General features: G+C 54.4%; 24 non-coding genes across 24 annotated transcripts; all 24 read left to right on the top strand.

Annotated features, from left to right (window-relative positions):
• Positions 1–321: 321 nt before the first annotated feature.
• LOC128481056 (U1 spliceosomal RNA) lies at positions 322–485 on the top strand. The gene has a single exon (XR_008350830.1). It is a non-coding gene; the product is annotated as a U1 spliceosomal RNA (small nuclear RNA).
• A 613-nt stretch (positions 486–1098) lies between these two features.
• Positions 1099–1314, top strand: LOC128475610 (small nucleolar RNA U3). Its single transcript, XR_008346663.1, has one exon. It is a non-coding gene; the product is annotated as a small nucleolar RNA U3 (small nucleolar RNA).
• Positions 1315–1851: 537 nt separating this feature from the next.
• LOC128480972 (U1 spliceosomal RNA) lies at positions 1852–2015 on the top strand. Its single transcript, XR_008350751.1, has one exon. It is a non-coding gene; the product is annotated as a U1 spliceosomal RNA (small nuclear RNA).
• A 612-nt stretch (positions 2016–2627) lies between these two features.
• LOC128475459 (small nucleolar RNA U3) lies at positions 2628–2843 on the top strand. Its single transcript, XR_008346518.1, has one exon. It is a non-coding gene; the product is annotated as a small nucleolar RNA U3 (small nucleolar RNA).
• A 537-nt stretch (positions 2844–3380) lies between these two features.
• Positions 3381–3544, top strand: LOC128481075 (U1 spliceosomal RNA). The gene has a single exon (XR_008350848.1). It is a non-coding gene; the product is annotated as a U1 spliceosomal RNA (small nuclear RNA).
• Positions 3545–4156: 612 nt separating this feature from the next.
• Positions 4157–4372, top strand: LOC128475461 (small nucleolar RNA U3). The gene has a single exon (XR_008346520.1). It is a non-coding gene; the product is annotated as a small nucleolar RNA U3 (small nucleolar RNA).
• Positions 4373–4908: 536 nt separating this feature from the next.
• On the top strand, positions 4909–5072 carry LOC128480944 (U1 spliceosomal RNA). The gene has a single exon (XR_008350724.1). It is a non-coding gene; the product is annotated as a U1 spliceosomal RNA (small nuclear RNA).
• A 612-nt stretch (positions 5073–5684) lies between these two features.
• On the top strand, positions 5685–5900 carry LOC128475611 (small nucleolar RNA U3). Its single transcript, XR_008346664.1, has one exon. It is a non-coding gene; the product is annotated as a small nucleolar RNA U3 (small nucleolar RNA).
• A 536-nt stretch (positions 5901–6436) lies between these two features.
• LOC128480945 (U1 spliceosomal RNA) lies at positions 6437–6600 on the top strand. Its single transcript, XR_008350725.1, has one exon. It is a non-coding gene; the product is annotated as a U1 spliceosomal RNA (small nuclear RNA).
• Positions 6601–7212: 612 nt separating this feature from the next.
• LOC128475634 (small nucleolar RNA U3) lies at positions 7213–7428 on the top strand. Its single transcript, XR_008346686.1, has one exon. It is a non-coding gene; the product is annotated as a small nucleolar RNA U3 (small nucleolar RNA).
• Positions 7429–7964: 536 nt separating this feature from the next.
• Positions 7965–8128, top strand: LOC128481060 (U1 spliceosomal RNA). The gene has a single exon (XR_008350834.1). It is a non-coding gene; the product is annotated as a U1 spliceosomal RNA (small nuclear RNA).
• A 613-nt stretch (positions 8129–8741) lies between these two features.
• LOC128475614 (small nucleolar RNA U3) lies at positions 8742–8957 on the top strand. The gene has a single exon (XR_008346666.1). It is a non-coding gene; the product is annotated as a small nucleolar RNA U3 (small nucleolar RNA).
• Positions 8958–9493: 536 nt separating this feature from the next.
• Positions 9494–9657, top strand: LOC128480946 (U1 spliceosomal RNA). The gene has a single exon (XR_008350726.1). It is a non-coding gene; the product is annotated as a U1 spliceosomal RNA (small nuclear RNA).
• A 613-nt stretch (positions 9658–10270) lies between these two features.
• LOC128475615 (small nucleolar RNA U3) lies at positions 10271–10486 on the top strand. Its single transcript, XR_008346667.1, has one exon. It is a non-coding gene; the product is annotated as a small nucleolar RNA U3 (small nucleolar RNA).
• A 536-nt stretch (positions 10487–11022) lies between these two features.
• Positions 11023–11186, top strand: LOC128480947 (U1 spliceosomal RNA). The gene has a single exon (XR_008350727.1). It is a non-coding gene; the product is annotated as a U1 spliceosomal RNA (small nuclear RNA).
• A 613-nt stretch (positions 11187–11799) lies between these two features.
• Positions 11800–12015, top strand: LOC128475616 (small nucleolar RNA U3). The gene has a single exon (XR_008346668.1). It is a non-coding gene; the product is annotated as a small nucleolar RNA U3 (small nucleolar RNA).
• A 536-nt stretch (positions 12016–12551) lies between these two features.
• Positions 12552–12715, top strand: LOC128480948 (U1 spliceosomal RNA). The gene has a single exon (XR_008350728.1). It is a non-coding gene; the product is annotated as a U1 spliceosomal RNA (small nuclear RNA).
• Positions 12716–13328: 613 nt separating this feature from the next.
• On the top strand, positions 13329–13544 carry LOC128475495 (small nucleolar RNA U3). Its single transcript, XR_008346553.1, has one exon. It is a non-coding gene; the product is annotated as a small nucleolar RNA U3 (small nucleolar RNA).
• A 536-nt stretch (positions 13545–14080) lies between these two features.
• Positions 14081–14244, top strand: LOC128480962 (U1 spliceosomal RNA). The gene has a single exon (XR_008350742.1). It is a non-coding gene; the product is annotated as a U1 spliceosomal RNA (small nuclear RNA).
• A 612-nt stretch (positions 14245–14856) lies between these two features.
• LOC128475462 (small nucleolar RNA U3) lies at positions 14857–15072 on the top strand. The gene has a single exon (XR_008346521.1). It is a non-coding gene; the product is annotated as a small nucleolar RNA U3 (small nucleolar RNA).
• Positions 15073–15608: 536 nt separating this feature from the next.
• LOC128481076 (U1 spliceosomal RNA) lies at positions 15609–15772 on the top strand. The gene has a single exon (XR_008350849.1). It is a non-coding gene; the product is annotated as a U1 spliceosomal RNA (small nuclear RNA).
• A 612-nt stretch (positions 15773–16384) lies between these two features.
• LOC128475463 (small nucleolar RNA U3) lies at positions 16385–16600 on the top strand. Its single transcript, XR_008346522.1, has one exon. It is a non-coding gene; the product is annotated as a small nucleolar RNA U3 (small nucleolar RNA).
• Positions 16601–17136: 536 nt separating this feature from the next.
• Positions 17137–17300, top strand: LOC128481081 (U1 spliceosomal RNA). Its single transcript, XR_008350854.1, has one exon. It is a non-coding gene; the product is annotated as a U1 spliceosomal RNA (small nuclear RNA).
• A 611-nt stretch (positions 17301–17911) lies between these two features.
• Positions 17912–18127, top strand: LOC128475464 (small nucleolar RNA U3). The gene has a single exon (XR_008346523.1). It is a non-coding gene; the product is annotated as a small nucleolar RNA U3 (small nucleolar RNA).
• The last annotated feature ends 270 nt before the right edge of the window (positions 18128–18397 follow it).

An 18397-nucleotide genomic window follows, 5' to 3' on the forward strand; every position in this document is an offset into this window, starting at 1 on the left:
GCCAAGTCCTGTTGCCCGGCTCGTGCGTTAAGGTCGCCAAGGGGTAAATGCTCCTTCCCCGGCGCGAGGTCCCGCTGATGGGCGGTGCTACCGCGTGCAAATTTTTGTGCTGCAAAGCGCTCTGGGAATGCTGGATTTTACGAGCGCAGCTTAACACGGGAAGACTTTTCCCTGAAGGGCAACGATGAGGAATTTCCTGTGTGCAGGCACCTTGTCCACGCAGCTGTTCTGCACAGAGCCGAGTGTTGGAGCAGTAACCCCCACCACGACTTTAGCGAGGGGTGTGGAAGTGGCGCCCCCCACCATCTCCTATGGCAACTCATACTTACCTGGCAGGGGAGATACCCTGATCACGAAGGGGGTTCTCCCAGGGTGAGGCTCAGCCATTGCACTCCGGCTGTGCTGACACCTGCGATTTCCCCAAATGCGGGAAACTCGACTGCATAATTTCTGGTAGTGGGGGACTGCGTTCGCGCTTTCCCCTGATCATCCCGGTTTAACGATAGAGCCCGGGGATTATCTCCGGTATCAGCTGGTGGTTCTCCAGGCGTGGCCCTTGCCGCTGCCTCCTAAGGGGGCTGCTCTAGCGCCTTAAGGCGCGCCTCCGTTATGGTTAGGGAAAAGGGTGCCGCCCCAGGCTCTTTGCGGCCTCGTCAGGTGTTGCTCCTGCGTCAGAGACAATATATCTGCATAAGCCCCACCCCTGGGAGGTCTTAAATCTTAAACGTGTGGTCTCATCACTCACGCTTCTCTGGTTGGTTTTTTTTCCTTCTTGCTTTTCCAAAGCGTGCAAAAACGCCATCACAGAGCGTCCTCGGCCAAGCCGCTGATGTTGCCGTTCTGCGCTGCCTCGCAGCCTGCCTTGGATGTAATGTATGTTCAGTGGTTGAATAAACGCAATCTAGCCTACTTCACGCATTGACCTCTAAGAAAAAGCGTTACGAATTGGTTTTTTTTTTTGTTTGTTTTCATAAGATTCATGCATTGCAAAGTCTTCTTCTCTTTCGGTGTTGTGCGAATGTCTTAGCTTTAGTTTGTCGCTGCAAGCTATATAGCGATGCCTTTTGGTGGGACGGTGTCCCTCGCAGGGCGGACGTCAAGACTATACTTTCAGGGATCGTTTCTATAGCGCCCGACCGGAGAAACGTGCTCGGAAGTGGTCAGGCTCGGTAACCGTGATGAAGAGCTCACGTGCGTTCCCCTGAGCGCGAAGCGAGTATCAAGCGCCGTGGCTAACGGCTGCCTGTTGCTTCTGATGACTGTTCCTTTCTTCCCGAGGGCAGGTTAGGAGGGGGAACGCGCAAGCTGAGCGGTTACTTCTCGTAGCGACGCGTCGAGCTGTGCTTTCTGCGGATGCGGCCTTAATTGTGTTTGTTGGCCTCTTTCGAGGGCCTTCCTTCTATGCCGACCGTACTAGCTTTTCGAGGCAGGCCTACTCTTAACAGGATAGACGCCTCGCGAGGGGCTTAATGTGGCCTATGTTTCATGAGCCTTTCGTGGAAACGTTCTGCGTACCAACATCAAATGGTGGCCAAGTCCTGTTGCCCGGCTCGTGCGTTAAGGTCGCCAAGGGGTAAATGCTCCTTCCCCGGCGCGAGGTCCCGCTGATGGGCGGTGCTACCGCGTGCAAATTTTTGTGCTGCAAAGCGCTCTGGGAATGCTGGATTTTACGAGCGCAGCTTAACACGGGAAGACTTTTCCCTGAAGGGCAACGATGAGGAATTTCCTGTGTGCAGGCACCTTGTCCACGCAGCTGTTCTGCACAGAGCCGAGTGTTGGAGCAGTAACCCCCACCACGACTTTAGCGAGGGGTGTGGAAGTGGCGCCCCCCACCATCTCCTATGGCAACTCATACTTACCTGGCAGGGGAGATATCCTGATCACGAAGGGGGTTCTCCCAGGGTGAGGCTCAGCCATTGCACTCCGGCTGTGCTGACCCCTGCGATTTCCCCAAATGCGGGAAACTCGACTGCATAATTTCTGGTAGTGGGGGACTGCGTTCGCGCTTTCCCCTGATCATCCCGGTTTAACGATAGAGCCCGGGGATTATCTCCGGTATCAGCTGGTGGTTCTCCAGGCGTGGCCCTTGCCGCTGCCTCCTAAGGGGGCTGCTCTAGCGCCTTAAGGCGCGCCTCCGTTATGGTTAGGGAAAAGGGTGCCACCCCAGGCTCTTTGCGGCCTCGTCAGGTGTTGCTCCTGCGTCAGAGACAATATATCTGCATAAGCCCCACCCCTGGGAGGTCTTAAATCTTAAACGTGTGGTCTCATCACTCACGCTTCTCTGGTTGGTTTTTTTTCCTTCTTGCTTTTCCAAAGCGTGCAAAAACGCCATCACAGAGCGTCCTCGGCCAAGCCGCTGATGTTGCCGTTCTGCGCTGCCTCGCAGCCTGCCTTGGATGTAATGTATGTTCAGTGGTTGAATAAACGCAATCTAGCCTACTTCACGCATTGACTTCTAAGAAAAAGCGTTACGAATTGGTTTTTTTTTTGTTTGTTTTCATAAGATTCATGCATTGCAAAGTCTTCTTCTCTTTCGGTGTTGTGCGAATGTCTTAGCTTTAGTTTGTCGCTGCAAGCTATATAGCGATGCCTTTTGGTGGGACGGTGTCCCTCGCAGGGCGGACGTCAAGACTATACTTTCAGGGATCGTTTCTATAGCGCCCGACCGGAGAAACGTGCTCGGAAGTGGTCAGGCTCGGTAACCGTGATGAAGAGCTCACGTGCGTTCCCCTGAGCGCGAAGCGAGTATCAAGCGCCGTGGCTAACGGCTGCCTGTTGCTTTTGATGACTGTTCCTTTCTTCCCGAGGGCAGGTTAGGAGGGGGAACGCGCAAGCTGAGCGGTTACTTCTCGTAGCGACGCGTCGAGCTGTGCTTTCTGCGGATGCGGCCTTAATTGTGTTTGTTGGCCTCTTTCGAGGGCCTTCCTTCTATGCCGACCGTACTAGCTTTCGAGGCAGGCCTACTCTTAACAGGATAGACGCCTCGCGAGGGGCTTAATGTGGCCTATGTTTCATGAGCCTTTCGTGGAAACGTTCTGCGTACCAACATCAAATGGTAGCCAAGTCCTGTTGCCCGGCTCGTGCGTTAAGGTCGCCAAGGGGTAAATGCTCCTTCCCCGGCGCGAGGTCCCGCTGATGGGCGGTGCTACCGCGTGCAAATTTTTGTGCTGCAAAGCGCTCTGGGAATGCTGGATTTTACGAGCGCAGCTTAACACGGGAAGACTTTTCCCTGAAGGGCAACGATGAGGAATTTCCTGTGTGCAGGCACCTTGTCCACGCAGCTGTTCTGCACAGAGCCGAGTGTTGGAGCAGTAACCCCCACCACGACTTTAGCGAGGGGTGTGGAAGTGGCGCCCCCCCACCATCTCCTATGGCAACTCATACTTACCTGGCAGGGGAGATACCCTGATCACGAAGGGGGTTCTCCCAGGGTGAGGCTCAGCCATTGCACTCCGGCTGTGCTGACCTTTGCGATTTCCCCAAATGCGGGAAACTCGACTGCATAATTTCTGGTAGTGGGGGACTGCGTTCGCGCTTTCCCCTGATCATCCCGGTTTAACGATAGAGCCCGGGGATTATCTCCGGTATCAGCTGGTGGTTCTCCAGGCGTGGCCCTTGCCGCTGCCTCCTAAGGGGGCTGCTCTAGCGCCTTAAGGCGCGCCTCCGTTATGGTTAGGGAAAAGGGTGCCGCCCCAGGCTCTTTGCGGCCTCGTCAGGTGTTGCTCCTGCGTCAGAGACAATATATCTGCATAAACCCCACCCCTGGGAGGTCTTAAATCTTAAACGTGTGGTCTCATCACTCACGCTTCTCTGGTTGGTTTTTTTTCCTTCTTGCTTTTCCAAAGCGTGCAAAAACGCCATCACAGAGCGTCCTCGGCCAAGCCGCTGATGTTGCCGTTCTGCGCTGCCTCGCAGCCTGCCTTGGATGTAATGTATGTTCAGTGGTTGAATAAACGCAATCTAGCCTACTTCACGCATTGACCTCTAAGAAAAAGCGTTACGAATTGGTTTTTTTTTTGTTTGTTTTCATAAGATTCATGCATTGCAAAGTCTTCTTCTCTTTCGGTGTTGTGCGAATGTCTTAGCTTTAGTTTGTCGCTGCAAGCTATATAGCGATGCCTTTTGGTGGGACGGTGTCCCTCGCAGGGCGGACGTCAAGACTATACTTTCAGGGATCGTTTCTATAGCGCCCGACCGGAGAAACGTGCTCGGAAGTGGTCAGGCTCGGTAACCGTGATGAAGAGCTCACGTGCGTTCCCCTGAGCGCGAAGCGAGTATCAAGCGCCGTGGCTAACGGCTGCCTGTTGCTTTTGATGACTGTTCCTTTCTTCCCGAGGGCAGGTTAGGAGGGGGAACGCGCAAGCTGAGCGGTTACTTCTCGTAGCGACGCGTCGAGCTGTGCTTTCTGCGGATGCGGCCTTAATTGTGTTTGTTGGCCTCTTTCGAGGGCCTTCCTTCTATGCCGACCGTACTAGCTTTCGAGGCAGGCCTACTCTTAACAGGATAGACGCCTCGCGAGGGGCTTAATGTGGCCTATGTTTCATGAGCCTTTCGTGGAAACGTTCTGCGTACCAACATCAAATGGTAGCCAAGTCCTGTTGCCCGGCTCGTGCGTTAAGGTCGCCAAGGGGTAAATGCTCCTTCCCCGGCGCGAGGTCCCGCTGATGGGCGGTGCTACCGCGTGCAAATTTTTGTGCTGCAAAGCGCTCTGGGAATGCTGGATTTTACGAGCGCAGCTTAACACGGGAAGACTTTTCCCTGAAGGGCAACGATGAGGAATTTCCTGTGTGCAGGCACCTTGTCCACGCAGCTGTTCTGCACAGAGCCGAGTGTTGGAGCAGTAACCCCCACCACGACTTTAGCGAGGGGTGTGGAAGTGGCGCCCCCCACCATCTCCTATGGCAACTCATACTTACCTGGCAGGGGAGATACCCTGATCACGAAGGGGGTTCTCCCAGGGTGAGGCTCAGCCATTGCACTCCGGCTGTGCTGACCCCTGCGATTTCCCCAAATGCGGGAAACTCGACTGCATAATTTCTGGTAGTGGGGGACTGCGTTCGCGCTTTCCCCTGATCATCCCGGTTTAACGATAGAGCCCGGGGATTATCTCCGGTATCAGCTGGTGGTTCTCCAGGCGTGGCCCTTGCCGCTGCCTCCTAAGGGGGCTGCTCTAGCGCCTTAAGGCGCGCCTCCGTTATGGTTAGGGAAAAGGGTGCCACCCCAGGCTCTTTGCGGCCTCGTCAGGTGTTGCTCCTGCGTCAGAGACAATATATCTGCATAAGCCCCACCCCTGGGAGGTCTTAAATCTTAAACGTGTGGTCTCATCACTCACGCTTCTCTGGTTGGTTTTTTTTCCTTCTTGCTTTTCCAAAGCGTGCAAAAACGCCATCACAGAGCGTCCTCGGCCAAGCCGCTGATGTTGCCGTTCTGCGCTGCCTCGCAGCCTGCCTTGGATGTAATGTATGTTCAGTGGTTGAATAAACGCAATCTAGCCTACTTCACGCATTGACTTCTAAGAAAAAGCGTTACGAATTGGTTTTTTTTTTGTTTGTTTTCATAAGATTCATGCATTGCAAAGTCTTCTTCTCTTTCGGTGTTGTGCGAATGTCTTAGCTTTAGTTTGTCGCTGCAAGCTATATAGCGATGCCTTTTGGTGGGACGGTGTCCCTCGCAGGGCGGACGTCAAGACTATACTTTCAGGGATCGTTTCTATAGCGCCCGACCGGAGAAACGTGCTCGGAAGTGGTCAGGCTCGGTAACCGTGATGAAGAGCTCACGTGCGTTCCCCTGAGCGCGAAGCGAGTATCAAGCGCCGTGGCTAACGGCTGCCTGTTGCTTCTGATGACTGTTCCTTTCTTCCCGAGGGCAGGTTAGGAGGGGGAACGCGCAAGCTGAGCGGTTACTTCTCGTAGCGACGCGTCGAGCTGTGCTTTCTGCGGATGCGGCCTTAATTGTGTTTGTTGGCCTCTTTCGAGGGCCTTCCTTCTATGCCGACCGTACTAGCTTTCGAGGCAGGCCTACTCTTAACAGGATAGACGCCTCGCGAGGGGCTTAATGTGGCCTATGTTTCATGAGCCTTTCGTGGAAACGTTCTGCGTACCAACATCAAATGGTAGCCAAGTCCTGTTGCCCGGCTCGTGCGTTAAGGTCGCCAAGGGGTAAATGCTCCTTCCCCGGCGCGAGGTCCCGCTGATGGGCGGTGCTACCGCGTGCAAATTTTTGTGCTGCAAAGCGCTCTGGGAATGCTGGATTTTACGAGCGCAGCTTAACACGGGAAGACTTTTCCCTGAAGGGCAACGATGAGGAATTTCCTGTGTGCAGGCACCTTGTCCACGCAGCTGTTCTGCACAGAGCCGAGTGTTGGAGCAGTAACCCCCACCACGACTTTAGCGAGGGGTGTGGAAGTGGCGCCCCCCACCATCTCCTATGGCAACTCATACTTACCTGGCAGGGGAGATACCCTGATCACGAAGGGGGTTCTCCCAGGGTGAGGCTCAGCCATTGCACTCCGGCTGTGCTGACCCCTGCGATTTCCCCAAATGCGGGAAACTCGACTGCATAATTTCTGGTAGTGGGGGACTGCGTTCGCGCTTTCCCCTGATCATCCCGGTTTAACGATAGAGCCCGGGGATTATCTCCGGTATCAGCTGGTGGTTCTCCAGGCGTGGCCCTTGCCGCTGCCTCCTAAGGGGGCTGCTCTAGCGCCTTAAGGCGCGCCTCCGTTATGGTTAGGGAAAAGGGTGCCGCCCTAGGCTCTTTGCGGCCTCGTCAGGTGTTGCTCCTGCGTCAGAGACAATGTATCTGCATAAGCCCCACCCCTGGGAGGTCTTAAATCTTAAACGTGTGGTCTCATCACTCACGCTTCTCTGGTTGGTTTTTTTTCCTTCTTGCTTTTCCAAAGCGTGCAAAAACGCCATCACACAGCGTCCTCGGCCAAGCCGCTGATGTTGCCGTTCTGCGCTGCCTCGCAGCCTGCCTTGGATGTAATGTATGTTCAGTGGTTGAATAAACGCAATCTAGCCTACTTCACGCATTGACTTCTAAGAAAAAGCGTTACGAATTGGTTTTTTTTTTGTTTGTTTTCATAAGATTCATGCATTGCAAAGTCTTCTTCTCTTTCGGTGTTGTGCGAATGTCTTAGCTTTAGTTTGTCGCTGCAAGCTATATAGCGATGCCTTTTGGTGGGACGGTGTCCCTCGCAGGGCGGACGTCAAGACTATACTTTCAGGGATCGTTTCTATAGCGCCCGACCGGAGAAACGTGCTCGGAAGTGGTCAGGCTCGGTAACCGTGATGAAGAGCTCACGTGCGTTCCCCTGAGCGCGAAGCGGGTATCAAGCGCCGTGGCTAACGGCTGCCTGTTGCTTCTGATGACTGTTCCTTTCTTCCCGAGGGCAGGTTAGGAGGGGGAACGCGCAAGCTGAGCGGTTACTTCTCGTAGCGACGCGTCGAGCTGTGCTTTCTGCGGATGCGGCCTTAATTGTGTTTGTTGGCCTCTTTCGAGGGCCTTCCTTCTATGCCGACCGTACTAGCTTTCGAGGCAGGCCTACTCTTAACAGGATAGACGCCTCGCGAGGGGCTTAATGTGGCCTATGTTTCATGAGCCTTTCGTGGAAACGTTCTGCGTACCAACATCAAATGGTAGCCAAGTCCTGTTGCCCGGCTCGTGCGTTAAGGTCGCCAAGGGGTAAATGCTCCTTCCCCGGCGCGAGGTCCCGCTGATGGGCGGTGCTACCGCGTGCAAATTTTTGTGCTGCAAAGCGCTCTGGGAATGCTGGATTTTACGAGCGCAGCTTAACACGGGAAGACTTTTCCCTGAAGGGCAACGATGAGGAATTTCCTGTGTGCAGGCACCTTGTCCACGCAGCTGTTCTGCACAGAGCCGAGTGTTGGAGCAGTAACCCCCACCACGACTTTAGCGAGGGGTGTGGAAGTGGCGCCCCCCACCATCTCCTATGGCAACTCATACTTACCTGGCAGGGGAGATACCCAGATCACGAAGGGGGTTCTCCCAGGGTGAGGCTCAGCCATTGCACTCCGGCTGTGCTGACCCCTGCGATTTCCCCAAATGCGGGAAACTCGACTGCATAATTTCTGGTAGTGGGGGACTGCGTTCGCGCTTTCCCCTGATCATCCCGGTTTAACGATAGAGCCCGGGGATTATCTCCGGTATCAGCTGGTGGTTCTCCAGGCGTGGCCCTTGCCGCTGCCTCCTAAGGGGGCTGCTCTAGCGCCTTAAGGCGCGCCTCCGTTATGGTTAGGGAAAAGGGTGCCGCCCCAGGCTCTTTGCGGCCTCGTCAGGTGTTGCTCCTGCGTCAGAGACAATATATCTGCATAAGCCCCACCCCTGGGAGGTCTTAAATCTTAAACGTGTGGTCTCATCACTCACGCTTCTCTGGTTGGTTTTTTTTCCTTCTTGCTTTTCCAAAGCGTGCAAAAACGCCATCACAGAGCGTCCTCGGCCAAGCCGCTGATGTTGCCGTTCTGCGCTGCCTCGCAGCCTGCCTTGGATGTAATGTATGTTCAGTGGTTGAATAAACGCAATCTAGCCTACTTCACGCATTGACTTCTAAGAAAAAGCGTTACGAATTGGTTTTTTTTTTTGTTTGTTTTCATAAGATTCATGCATTGCAAAGTCTTCTTCTCTTTCGGTGTTGTGCGAATGTCTTAGCTTTAGTTTGTCGCTGCAAGCTATATAGCGATGCCTTTTGGTGGGACGGTGTCCCTCGCAGGGCGGACGTCAAGACTATACTTTCAGGGATCGTTTCTATAGCGCCCGACCGGAGAAACGTGCTCGGAAGTGGTCAGGCTCGGTAACCGTGATGAAGAGCTCACGTGCGTTCCCCTGAGCGCGAAGCGAGTATCAAGCGCCGTGGCTAACGGCTGCCTGTTGCTTCTGATGACTGTTCCTTTCTTCCCGAGGGCAGGTTAGGAGGGGGAACGCGCAAGCTGAGCGGTTACTTCTCGTAGCGACGCGTCGAGCTGTGCTTTCTGCGGATGCGGCCTTAATTGTGTTTGTTGGCCTCTTTCGAGGGCCTTCCTTCTATGCCGACCGTACTAGCTTTCGAGGCAGGCCTACTCTTAACAGGATAGACGCCTCGCGAGGGGCTTAATGTGGCCTATGTTTCATGAGCCTTTCGTGGAAACGTTCTGCGTACCAACATCAAATGGTGGCCAAGTCCTGTTGCCCGGCTCGTGCGTTAAGGTCGCCAAGGGGTAAATGCTCCTTCCCCGGCGCGAGGTCCCGCTGATGGGCGGTGCTACCGCGTGCAAATTTTTGTGCTGCAAAGCGCTCTGGGAATGCTGGATTTTACGAGCGCAGCTTAACACGGGAAGACTTTTCCCTGAAGGGCAACGATGAGGAATTTCCTGTGTGCAGGCACCTTGTCCACGCAGCTGTTCTGCACAGAGCCGAGTGTTGGAGCAGTAACCCCCACCACGACTTTAGCGAGGGGTGTGGAAGTGGCGCCCCCCACCATCTCCTATGGCAACTCATACTTACCTGGCAGGGGAGATACCCTGATCACGAAGGGGGTTCTCCCAGGGTGAGGCTCAGCCATTGCACTCCGGCTGTGCTGACCCCTGCGATTTCCCCAAATGCGGGAAACTCGACTGCATAATTTCTGGTAGTGGGGGACTGCGTTCGCGCTTTCCCCTGATCATCCCGGTTTAACGATAGAGCCCGGGGATTATCTCCGGTATCAGCTGGTGGTTCTCCAGGCGTGGCCCTTGCCGCTGCCTCCTAAGGGGGCTGCTCTAGCGCCTTAAGGCGCACCTCCGTTATGGTTAGGGAAAAGGGTGCCGCCCCAGGCTCTTTGCGGCCTCGTCAGGTGTTGCTCCTGCGTCAGAGACAATGTATCTGCATAAGCCCCACCCCTGGGAGGTCTTAAATCTTAAACGTGTGGTCTCATCACTCACGCTTCTCTGGTTGGTTTTTTTTCCTTCTTGCTTTTCCAAAGCGTGCAAAAACGCCATCACAGAGCGTCCTCGGCCAAGCCGCTGATGTTGCCGTTCTGCGCTGCCTCGCAGCCTGCCTTGGATGTAATGTATGTTCAGTGGTTGAATAAACGCAATCTAGCCTACTTCACGCATTGACCTCTAAGAAAAAGCGTTACGAATTGGTTTTTTTTTTTGTTTGTTTTCATAAGATTCATGCATTGCAAAGTCTTCTTCTCTTTCGGTGTTGTGCGAATGTCTTAGCTTTAGTTTGTCGCTGCAAGCTATATAGCGATGCCTTTTGGTGGGACGGTGTCCCTCGCAGGGCGGACGTCAAGACTATACTTTCAGGGATCGTTTCTATAGCGCCCGACCGGAGAAACGTGCTCGGAAGTGGTCAGGCTCGGTAACCGTGATGAAGAGCTCACGTGCGTTCCCCTGAGCGCGAAGCGAGTATCAAGCGCCGTGGCTAACGGCTGCCTGTTGCTTCTGATGACTGTTCCTTTCTTCCCGAGGGCAGGTTAGGAGGGGGAACGCGCAAGCTGAGCGGTTACTTCTCGTAGCGACGCGTCGAGCTGTGCTTTCTGCGGATGCGGCCTTAATTGTGTTTGTTGGCCTCTTTCGAGGGCCTTCCTTCTATGCCGACCGTACTAGCTTTCGAGGCAGGCCTACTCTTAACAGGATAGACGCCTCGCGAGGGGCTTAATGTGGCCTATGTTTCATGAGCCTTTCGTGGAAACGTTCTGCGTACCAACATCAAATGGTGGCCAAGTCCTGTTGCCCGGCTCGTGCGTTAAGGTCGCCAAGGGGTAAATGCTCCTTCCCCGGCGCGAGGTCCCGCTGATGGGCGGTGCTACCGCGTGCAAATTTTTGTGCTGCAAAGCGCTCTGGGAATGCTGGATTTTACGAGCGCAGCTTAACACGGGAAGACTTTTCCCTGAAGGGCAACGATGAGGAATTTCCTGTGTGCAGGCACCTTGTCCACGCAGCTGTTCTGCACAGAGCCGAGTGTTGGAGCAGTAACCCCCACCACGACTTTAGCGAGGGGTGTGGAAGTGGCGCCCCCCACCATCTCCTATGGCAACTCATACTTACCTGGCAGGGGAGATACCCTGATCACGAAGGGGGTTCTCCCAGGGTGAGGCTCAGCCATTGCACTCCGGCTGTGCTGACCCCTGCGATTTCCCCAAATGCGGGAAACTCGACTGCATAATTTCTGGTAGTGGGGGACTGCGTTCGCGCTTTCCCCTGATCATCCCGGTTTAACGATAGAGCCCGGGGATTATCTCCGGTATCAGCTGGTGGTTCTCCAGGCGTGGCCCTTGCCGCTGCCTCCTAAGGGGGCTGCTCTAGCGCCTTAAGGCGCGCCTCCGTTATGGTTAGGGAAAAGGGTGCCGCCCCAGGCTCTTTGCGGCCTCGTCAGGTGTTGCTCCTGCGTCAGAGACAATGTATCTGCATAAGCCCCACCCCTGGGAGGTCTTAAATCTTAAACGTGTGGTCTCATCACTCACGCTTCTCTGGTTGGTTTTTTTTCCTTCTTGCTTTTCCAAAGCGTGCAAAAACGCCATCACAGAGCGTCCTCGGCCAAGCCGCTGATGTTGCCGTTCTGCGCTGCCTCGCAGCCTGCCTTGGATGTAATGTATGTTCAGTGGTTGAATAAACGCAATCTAGCCTACTTCACGCATTGACCTCTAAGAAAAAGCGTTACGAATTGGTTTTTTTTTTTGTTTGTTTTCATAAGATTCATGCATTGCAAAGTCTTCTTCTCTTTCGGTGTTGTGCGAATGTCTTAGCTTTAGTTTGTCGCTGCAAGCTATATAGCGATGCCTTTTGGTGGGACGGTGTCCCTCGCAGGGCGGACGTCAAGACTATACTTTCAGGGATCGTTTCTATAGCGCCCGACCGGAGAAACGTGCTCGGAAGTGGTCAGGCTCGGTAACCGTGATGAAGAGCTCACGTGCGTTCCCCTGAGCGCGAAGCGAGTATCAAGCGCCGTGGCTAACGGCTGCCTGTTGCTTCTGATGACTGTTCCTTTCTTCCCGAGGGCAGGTTAGGAGGGGGAACGCGCAAGCTGAGCGGTTACTTCTCGTAGCGACGCGTCGAGCTGTGCTTTCTGCGGATGCGGCCTTAATTGTGTTTGTTGGCCTCTTTCGAGGGCCTTCCTTCTATGCCGACCGTACTAGCTTTCGAGGCAGGCCTACTCTTAACAGGATAGACGCCTCGCGAGGGGCTTAATGTGGCCTATGTTTCATGAGCCTTTCGTGGAAACGTTCTGCGTACCAACATCAAATGGTGGCCAAGTCCTGTTGCCCGGCTCGTGCGTTAAGGTCGCCAAGGGGTAAATGCTCCTTCCCCGGCGCGAGGTCCCGCTGATGGGCGGTGCTACCGCGTGCAAATTTTTGTGCTGCAAAGCGCTCTGGGAATGCTGGATTTTACGAGCGCAGCTTAACACGGGAAGACTTTTCCCTGAAGGGCAACGATGAGGAATTTCCTGTGTGCAGGCACCTTGTCCACGCAGCTGTTCTGCACAGAGCCGAGTGTTGGAGCAGTAACCCCCACCACGACTTTAGCGAGGGGTGTGGAAGTGGCGCCCCCCACCATCTCCTATGGCAACTCATACTTACCTGGCAGGGGAGATACCCTGATCACGAAGGGGGTTCTCCCAGGGTGAGGCTCAGCCATTGCACTCCGGCTGTGCTGACCCCTGCGATTTCCCCAAATGCGGGAAACTCGACTGCATAATTTCTGGTAGTGGGGGACTGCGTTCGCGCTTTCCCCTGATCATCCCGGTTTAACGATAGAGCCCGGGGATTATCTCCGGTATCAGCTGGTGGTTCTCCAGGCGTGGCCCTTGCCGCTGCCTCCTAAGGGGGCTGCTCTAGCGCCTTAAGGCGCGCCTCCGTTATGGTTAGGGAAAAGGGTGCCGCCCCAGGCTCTTTGCGGCCTCGTCAGGTGTTGCTCCTGCGTCAGAGACAATATATCTGCATAAGCCCCACCCCTGGGAGGTCTTAAATCTTAAACGTGTGGTCTCATCACTCACGCTTCTCTGGTTGGTTTTTTTTCCTTCTTGCTTTTCCAAAGCGTGCAAAAACGCCATCACAGAGCGTCCTCGGCCAAGCCGCTGATGTTGCCGTTCTGCGCTGCCTCGCAGCCTGCCTTGGATGTAATGTATGTTCAGTGGTTGAATAAACGCAATCTAGCCTACTTCACGCATTGACCTCTAAGAAAAAGCGTTACGAATTGGTTTTTTTTTTTGTTTGTTTTCATAAGATTCATGCATTGCAAAGTCTTCTTCTCTTTCGGTGTTGTGCGAATGTCTTAGCTTTAGTTTGTCGCTGCAAGCTATATAGCGATGCCTTTTGGTGGGACGGTGTCCCTCGCAGGGCGGACGTCAAGACTATACTTTCAGGGATCGTTTCTATAGCGCCCGACCGGAGAAACGTGCTCGGAAGTGGTCAGGCTCGGTAACCGTGATGAAGAGCTCACGTGCGTTCCCCTGAGCGTGAAGCGAGTATCAAGCGCCGTGGCTAACGGCTGCCTGTTGCTTCTGATGACTGTTCCTTTCTTCCCGAGGGCAGGTTAGGAGGGGGAACGCGCAAGCTGAGCGGTTACTTCTCGTAGCGACGCGTCGAGCTGTGCTTTCTGCGGATGCGGCCTTAATTGTGTTTGTTGGCCTCTTTCGAGGGCCTTCCTTCTATGCCGACCGTACTAGCTTTCGAGGCAGGCCTACTCTTAACAGGATAGACGCCTCGCGAGGGGCTTAATGTGGCCTATGTTTCATGAGCCTTTCGTGGAAACGTTCTGCGTACCAACATCAAATGGTAGCCAAGTCCTGTTGCCCGGCTCGTGCGTTAAGGTCGCCAAGGGGTAAATGCTCCTTCCCCGGCGCGAGGTCCCGCTGATGGGCGGTGCTACCGCGTGCAAATTTTTGTGCTGCAAAGCGCTCTGGGAATGCTGGATTTTACGAGCGCAGCTTAACACGGGAAGACTTTTCCCTGAAGGGCAACGATGAGGAATTTCCTGTGTGCAGGCACCTTGTCCACGCAGCTGTTCTGCACAGAGCCGAGTGTTGGAGCAGTAACCCCCACCACGACTTTAGCGAGGGTTGTGGAAGTGGCGCCCCCCACCATCTCCTATGGCAACTCATACTTACCTGGCAGGGGAGATACCCTGATCACGAAGAGGGTTCTCCCAGGGTGAGGCTCAGCCATTGCACTCCGGCTGTGCTGACCCCTGCGATTTCCCCAAATGCGGGAAACTCGACTGCATAATTTCTGGTAGTGGGGGACTGCGTTCGCGCTTTCCCCTGATCATCCCGGTTTAACGATAGAGCCCGGGGATTATCTCCGGTATCAGCTGGTGGTTCTCCAGGCGTGGCCCTTGCCGCTGCCTCCTAAGGGGGCTGCTCTAGCGCCTTAAGGCGCGCCTCCGTTATGGTTAGGGAAAAGGGTGCCGCCCCAGGCTCTTTGCGGCCTCGTCAGGTGTTGCTCCTGCGTCAGAGACAATGTATCTGCATAAGCCCCACCCCTGGGAGGTCTTAAATCTTAAACGTGTGGTCTCATCACTCACGCTTCTCTGGTTGGTTTTTTTTCCTTCTTGCTTTTCCAAAGCGTGCAAAAACGCCATCACAGAGCGTCCTCGGCCAAGCCGCTGATGTTGCCGTTCTGCGCTGCCTCGCAGCCTGCCTTGGATGTGATGTATGTTCAGTGGTTGAATAAACGCAATCTAGCCTACTTCACGCATTGACTTCTAAGAAAAAGCGTTACGAATTGGTTTTTTTTTTGTTTGTTTTCATAAGATTCATGCATTGCAAAGTCTTCTTCTCTTTCGGTGTTGTGCGAATGTCTTAGCTTTAGTTTGTCGCTGCAAGCTATATAGCGATGCCTTTTGGTGGGACGGTGTCCCTCGCAGGGCGGACGTCAAGACTATACTTTCAGGGATCGTTTCTATAGCGCCCGACCGGAGAAACGTGCTCGGAAGTGGTCAGGCTCGGTAACCGTGATGAAGAGCTCACGTGCGTTCCCCTGAGCGCGAAGCGAGTATCAAGCGCCGTGGCTAACGGCTGCCTGTTGCTTTTGATGACTGTTCCTTTCTTCCCGAGGGCAGGTTAGGAGGGGGAACGCGCAAGCTGAGCGGTTACTTCTCGTAGCGACGCGTCGAGCTGTGCTTTCTGCGGATGCGGCCTTAATTGTGTTTGTTGGCCTCTTTCGAGGGCCTTCCTTCTATGCCGACCGTACTAGCTTTCGAGGCAGGCCTACTCTTAACAGGATAGACGCCTCGCGAGGGGCTTAATGTGGCCTATGTTTCATGAGCCTTTCGTGGAAACGTTCTGCGTACCAACATCAAATGGTAGCCAAGTCCTGTTGCCCGGCTCGTGCGTTAAGGTCGCCAAGGGGTAAATGCTCCTTCCCCGGCGCGAGGTCCCGCTGATGGGCGGTGCTACCGCGTGCAAATTTTTGTGCTGCAAAGCGCTCTGGGAATGCTGGATTTTACGAGCGCAGCTTAACACGGGAAGACTTTTCCCTGAAGGGCAACGATGAGGAATTTCCTGTGTGCAGGCACCTTGTCCACGCAGCTGTTCTGCACAGAGCCGAGTGTTGGAGCAGTAACCCCCACCACGACTTTAGCGAGGGGTGTGGAAGTGGCGCCCCCCACCATCTCCTATGGCAACTCATACTTACCTGGCAGGGGAGATACCCTGATCACGAAGGGGGTTCTCCCAGGGTGAGGCTCAGCCATTGCACTCCGGCTGTGCTGACCTTTGCGATTTCCCCAAATGCGGGAAACTCGACTGCATAATTTCTGGTAGTGGGGGACTGCGTTCGCGCTTTCCCCTGATCATCCCGGTTTAACGATAGAGCCCGGGGATTATCTCCGGTATCAGCTGGTGGTTCTCCAGGCGTGGCCCTTGCCGCTGCCTCCTAAGGGGGCTGCTCTAGCGCCTTAAGGCGCGCCTCCGTTATGGTTAGGGAAAAGGGTGCCGCCCCAGGCTCTTTGCGGCCTCGTCAGGTGTTGCTCCTGCGTCAGTGACAATATATCTGCATAAACCCCACCCCTGGGAGGTCTTAAATCTTAAACGTGTGGTCTCATCACTCACGCTTCTCTGGTTGGTTTTTTTTCCTTCTTGCTTTTCCAAAGCGTGCAAAAACGCCATCACAGAGCGTCCTCGGCCAAGCCGCTGATGTTGCCGTTCTGCGCTGCCTCGCAGCCTGCCTTGGATGTAATGTATGTTCAGTGGTTGAATAAACGCAATCTAGCCTACTTCACGCATTGACCTCTAAGAAAAAGCGTTACGAATTGGTTTTTTTTTTGTTTGTTTTCATAAGATTCATGCATTGCAAAGTCTTCTTCTCTTTCGGTGTTGTGCGAATGTCTTAGCTTTAGTTTGTCGCTGCAAGCTATATAGCGATGCCTTTTGGTGGGACGGTGTCCCTCGCAGGGCGGACGTCAAGACTATACTTTCAGGGATCGTTTCTATAGCGCCCGACCGGAGAAACGTGCTCGGAAGTGGTCAGGCTCGGTAACCGTGATGAAGAGCTCACGTGCGTTCCCCTGAGCGCGAAGCGAGTATCAAGCGCCGTGGCTAACGGCTGCCTGTTGCTTTTGATGACTGTTCCTTTCTTCCCGAGGGCAGGTTAGGAGGGGGAACGCGCAAGCTGAGCGGTTACTTCTCGTAGCGACGCGTCGAGCTGTGCTTTCTGCGGATGCGGCCTTAATTGTGTTTGTTGGCCTCTTTCGAGGGCCTTCCTTCTATGCCGACCGTACTAGCTTTCGAGGCAGGCCTACTCTTAACAGGATAGACGCCTCGCGAGGGGCTTAATGTGGCCTATGTTTCATGAGCCTTTCGTGGAAACGTTCTGCGTACCAACATCAAATGGTAGCCAAGTCCTGTTGCCCGGCTCGTGCGTTAAGGTCGCCAAGGGGTAAATGCTCCTTCCCCGGCGCGAGGTCCCGCTGATGGGCGGTGCTACCGCGTGCAAATTTTTGTGCTGCAAAGCGCTCTGGGAATGCTGGATTTTACGAGCGCAGCTTAACACGGGAAGACTTTTCCCTGAAGGGCAACGATGAGGAATTTCCTGTGTGCAGGCACCTTGTCCACGCAGCTGTTCTGCACAGAGCCGAGTGTTGGAGCAGTAACCCCCACCACGACTTTAGCGAGGGGTGTGGAAGTGGCGCCCCCCACCATCTCCTATGGCAACTCATACTTACCTGGCAGGAGAGATACCCTGATCACGAAGGGGGTTCTCCCAGGGTGAGGCTCAGCCATTGCACTCCGGCTGTGCTGACCCCTGCGATTTCCCCAAATGCGGGAAACTCGACTGCATAATTTCTGGTAGTGGGGGACTGCGTTCGCGCTTTCCCCTGATCATCCCGGTTTAACGATAGAGCCCGGGGATTATCTCCGGTATCAGCTGGTGGTTCTCCAGGCGTGGCCCTTGCCGCTGCCTCCTAAGGGGGCTGCTCTAGCGCCTTAAGGCGCGCCTCCGTTATGGTTAGGGAAAAGGGTGCCGCCCCAGGCTCTTTGCGGCCTCGTCAGGTGTTGCTCCTGCGTCAGAGACAATATATCTGCATAAGCCCCACCCCTGGGAGGTCTTAAATCTTAAACGTGTGGTCTCATCACTCACGCTTCTCTGGTTGGTTTTTTTTCCTTCTTGCTTTTCCAAAGCGTGCAAAAACGCCATCACAGAGCGTCCTCGGCCAAGCCGCTGATGTTGCCGTTCTGCGCTGCCTCGCAGCCTGCCTTGGATGTAATGTATGTTCAGTGGTTGAATAAACGCAATCTAGCCTACTTCACGCATTGACTTCTAAGAAAAAGCGTTACGAATTGGTTTTTTTTTGTTTGTTTTCATAAGATTCATGCATTGCAAAGTCTTCTTCTCTTTCGGTGTTGTGCGAATGTCTTAGCTTTAGATTGTCGCTGCAAGCTATATAGCGATGCCTTTTGGTGGGACGGTGTCCCTCGCAGGGCGGACGTCAAGACTATACTTTCAGGGATCGTTTCTATAGCGCCCGACCGGAGAAACGTGCTCGGAAGTGGTCAGGCTCGGTAACCGTGATGAAGAGCTCACGTGCGTTCCCCTGAGCGCGAAGCGAGTATCAAGCGCCGTGGCTAACGGCTGCCTGTTGCTTTTGATGACTGTTCCTTTCTTCCCGAGGGCAGGTTAGGAGGGGGAACGCGCAAGCTGAGCGGTTACTTCTCGTAGCGACGCGTCGAGCTGTGCTTTCTGCGGATGCGGCCTTAATTGTGTTTGTTGGCCTCTTTCGAGGGCCTTCCTTCTATGCCGACCGTACTAGCTTTCGAGGCAGGCCTACTCTTAACAGGATAGACGCCTCGCGAGGGGCTTAATGTGGCCTATGTTTCATGAGCCTTTCGTGGAAACGTTCTGCGTACCAACATCAAATGGTAGCCAAGTCCTGTTGCCCGGCTCGTGCGTTAAGGTCGCCAAGGGGTAAATGCTCCT

This window comes from Spea bombifrons, chromosome 2 (assembly GCF_027358695.1).
Source record: "Spea bombifrons isolate aSpeBom1 chromosome 2, aSpeBom1.2.pri, whole genome shotgun sequence".
Lineage (NCBI taxonomy): Eukaryota > Metazoa > Chordata > Amphibia > Anura > Pelobatidae > Spea > Spea bombifrons.